The sequence below is a fragment of the Mastomys coucha genome, unplaced genomic scaffold (assembly GCF_008632895.1).
Source record: "Mastomys coucha isolate ucsf_1 unplaced genomic scaffold, UCSF_Mcou_1 pScaffold12, whole genome shotgun sequence".
Taxonomy (NCBI): Eukaryota; Metazoa; Chordata; class Mammalia; order Rodentia; family Muridae; genus Mastomys; species Mastomys coucha.
Window position 1 is genome coordinate 11289961 of NW_022196894.1, and position 4689 is coordinate 11294649.

Genomic DNA, 4689 nt, shown 5'->3' on the forward strand with positions numbered 1-4689 from the left:
TAAGCATGCTCAGTATCAGTGTGTCACTTGAACTTGTCCTAGAGTTGGACATCCCTGAAACAAACATGGCAGAGGACTGTGGGTTCTCTCTGTGTGATGTCTTAAAACTCCATGTAAAATCTACAGTGACCTCAAAATAAGGGGAGTTGGTGAATGTGCACACCATCACCTGGGTTCATACAGCCTGATTGGCCTGGGGTGGGTGTGGACTTGAAGTAGACAGCTAGGGCTGAGTGAGAGTTACTGTCCAGTTTGGTTGTAGGGTGAGCATGGTTGTGCAGGCCTTGCTCAGGCCAATCTGGACATGTGGGTCTTTCCAGGTCTAGTATTTCAATAACTTGTCACTTTGTCATCTTCCTCCTATAGAGGAATCTAGATTGGACAACCTGTGGCACACCAAAGGCCCTTTGGGTCTCTGTCATCTATGACTACTGCAGGATCTATGGCTGACTCTAAGGGGGCTGTCAAAGAGTCCTGACTTAGGTCAGTCCTGATTCATGGGCTAGCCTGTAAAACAGATCTTTCTGGGTCAGAAACTGAGCTTGTTATCTGCTCCTAGTCTCTGACTAGCACCCTGCAAGGAAAAGGAATGTGGAACAGTTCTTGGGATAGAAGCTGAGGGCTTTATCAGCTGAGAGCCCAGTTCTGCTCCAAATTTGCTCTTTTGATTTCCTGAACAGCTTCCTGACCTGTAGCTTCCTGCAAGAACAGGTTTTAGGCCACATTCCTTCCCCTGGGGCATTGGTTATGGCCCCTGCACAGTGAGTACTTTGTAATTCATCCCAGGACATTTTCAGATGAACAAATTGTATGCCATGGCACTGTGTATCACTGTCAGGCAGAACACCTTACCTGGCAGTCTATCACAGAGTAAAGGCATTACTATGCACTTAAATGAGTGCTCAAGGGTTTCCTCCATCTGCAGCTCTGTCCATGGGTCTATGAGGTCTATGGCCTCATCCAATATAAAGACCTGGGCTTTCCAGAGAAGGGCACATGCCAGGCATAAAAGCTGCATCTGACCCATGCTGTGAATAAACTGCATGGTTAGGTCAGGTAGGTGTCATCAATTAGATTAGTCTTTTCTACACTCAGGCTCAGGGGGCAGTTGCTGATGATGGTGTCTGTATGTTGTCACCACCAAGAGGACCAGGGCTTGGGGAATTCTGTTTCTGTTGTTTTGCTGTAGGTTGACTGTGGGCAAGTCATTCACAGTGGTGCCTTGATTTCCCAACCTGTAAAGTCTTGCCTGTCTTCCTGCTTTCCTTCCTTCAGGTACATGTCACCAGAGGCTGACATCAGATTTCTTCCTCAGTCATTTTCCACTTAATTTCTCCCTGAGTGAGTATAGATCCAGCCCGATTTAGCTAGTCTAGCTAGCTAGTCTAGTCTAGTTAGCCAGTTTTTCCCAGGAATTTGTCTCTGATTTCTGAGCACTAAGATGAGAGGCAACTGCTATACCCATTTACATGGATGATGGTCCTCACACTTGCACAGCAAGAACTTTACCCACTGAGCATCACCCCAGCCCCTGATTTCTAGTCCTCTCCTATAGCCTCTAGCCATTGCTATCACATGTTAAGTAGATATCAGCCTCAAAAGTAAATAATGTCACCTTTTTTGTTTCAGACCAGGTACATATGTAGCCCTGGCTGGCCAGAACACACTATGTAGACCATATCTTGCATTCAGATACCTGGCTTCCTCTGCCTCCTGAGTCTAGTCTTAAGGTATCAGACACAATGCTGCCGTCTCCTCCTCTTCCTCCTCCATCTCCTCCTTTTTCTTTTCCTTTCTTGTGTCTCACTGTGTAGTTCAGACTGGCTTCAAACGTGCAATCTTTCTGTCTCAGTCTCTTGAGTGCTGGGATCACAAGCCTGTACTACCAAACCAAGTTATGTTTTAGGGTACATCACAGTGCTAAGTGATATTCAGGAAAGACTATGAGCCAGGCCATAGGCACTGTGTATTCAGCATGCACAAGGCCTTTGGTTAACTGCCCTGTACTGAAAAATAAAAGTATGATGATAAAGTTTGTTATGTGTATTTCATGCTTAAAATATTTTAGCAAAAGACATTACTGGAGATATTGTGCAGTGAGCAAAATGTCTGGCATACAGACATGAGAACCCAAGTTCAGATCCCCAACATCGCATAAAAGCTGGGCACAATGGCATGCACCTTTAATCCCAACTCTGGAGAAGCTGAGACAGGAGGATCTCTGGGGCTTACTGGCCAACCAGTCTAGCAGAATCAATGATCCCCAGGTCCAGTGAGAGGCCCTGTCTCAAAAACTAAGGTGGAGTGCAATAGACAAATACAGCCAAGGTTGAACCTTCTCTCTCTCTCTCTCTCTCTCTCTCTCTCTCTCTCTCTCTCTCTCTCTCTCTCTCTCTGTGTGTGTGTGTGTGTGTGTGTGTGTGTGTGTGTGCACCTTTACCTCCTCTTTACAGTATCAGGATTCATCTGAAGGATGATGCCAATTAAGGCCAATTAAGTGTGGCACAGCACCATATGGACAGTGGGGCTCCTACTGATCAACACACACACACACACTTTAGGAAAAGAACACATGCTATATTAGCTCTAATAAATGTGAAACTAGTATTAAATATCAAGCATAGCATTTTTGTAGCTAAAACCAAAGTGGGATAAAGAGTCTAGATTGGCTTTTGCCACAGGAAAGGGAACATGGCAAAGAGATTCTACAGCATGGGCTGTAGTGAAGGATTAGGACCTGGACTGGAAAAAGGGGGTTGAGGATCCTCTGGAGTCTTCTCAGAGCACAGGAATATCCCTACCCTTTCCCACTTCTTGCTGGTCATTCTGCTGGTGGATGGACATATTTTAGGTCATCTTCCTGGCCAATACATTTGTATAGCAGCTGACCTAATAGTCTCACTATGAAGGCCTTGGGCTGCATGCACTGTTTCCAAGGCTATCCAGTTGTCTTCATCTGTGTGCTCCAGAATCATCAATGGAGAACCCGGGGACAGGACAGGGTCCTGGCAGAAGCGATTCTGAGTCAGAACAGGCCATGCCATAACTCCCACCTCCACTTCCTCATCTCCACAGTTCCAGGCCTCACCTGAAGGATGATGGTGATTAAGGACCACTGTGTGGTGCAGCCCCACATGGGTGATGGAGACCTTATTGATACAGAGTCCTCAGTTGCCAACTGAAGCTGTAGCAGGTCACCAGCCAAGGAGGACTTCTTGGCCAAGATCCACCTGTCAGATAATAGGAGGGTGAAAGGCCCACACCAAGCAGGTCTGCCCAAGTCTCTGGAGTTCATAGCTATAAAAGGTTTTTTCTTTTTTTTTTTTTTTTCTTTTCTACATTTTTTTTCTTTTCACCATTCTTTGTGTGTGTGTGTTTAAAATTTTTATTTTATGTATATGAATACGCTGTAACTGTCTTCAGACACACCAGAGGAGAGTATCAGACCCCATTATAGATGGTTGTGAGCCACCATGTGGTTGCTGGGATTTGAACTCTGGGTGAGTGGTCAGTGCTCTTAACCACTGAGCCATCTCTGCAGCCCCTTACCATTCTTTTAGCCTGCCCCTGTCAACACAACCATCCATCAATCTACCCCATCTTCTATCTGGGCATTCTCTAGCATCTCATCCATCAGGCATTTTTGTCTCTTGCCTTTGCTCTGTGCTCTAGCGTCCTCAGTCACTCCCCATCCTTCTAGGCACTCTCCAATTACCCTGCACCCTATTTAATTTATTACTCCTCTTTCCAGTTCTTATCCTTTCTTGTACTAATCCATCAATCCATCAATTTTCCTTCATGCACTCCAAATCTTTCTTTCTAGTCATCCTACACCATATCCAGTCATCTCATTCTTTTCTATGCCCCATCCTCCCTTATATATTCCTTAATGATGATTCTATTGCAGCCCAACATGCCCCTTATTAGGAAGCATCAAGGTAAATGAAGCATAGTTAGAGGAGCCCCCCGCAGAGGTAGATCTGGGTAGGAGAGAAGCCCAGTCAGAGAGTGCTAGACAGGAAGCTAAGAAACCTAGGTAAGGGCCTCAGTTTGGAGCCTGGTGCTTAATATGACGCATTGGGAAGAATGCTCACCTTCCTTCCTTTGTGTGTCTTTAGGGACAAACCCTGCCAAAGCCAGGGGCAATTCTGGTAAGTGTCCCAGCCCAAAGTCCTGAAACTAGATCTCTCTCTAATAAGGCTTTAGGAGGTGGGCTACATAGTTGGACTACTTCCAGGGGGCTGGGGTAGGGTGGGCATGGATAAGAGGAACTGTTACCCCAAGCTACTCAACAGTGTCTTAGTTAGAAGTTTAGAACCTCAAGCTTCTGAAATATACTAATACAGCAAAAACAGTGTACAAGGATGTATTAGTACAAAGCACACCTGCCACTACAAGAATTCACATGGATTTACTTGTACAGAGTGCATACAGATGCAATAATAGAGCAGCACTCACTGATACACTAGTACAGAAGTGCACATGATTGAGCCAGTATATTGTACTAGTACAACAATATTTGTGGATATATAATAATTATGCATGGGTTTACTAGTAGAGAGGTGCTTTATGGATGCAGTTGTACAACTTTATACATAGATATACTATTATACCCAAACATACAGGTGCATTATTACCATACCAGGAACATATGGCTGTACTAGTAAACCAACACCCAAGGAAGTCCTA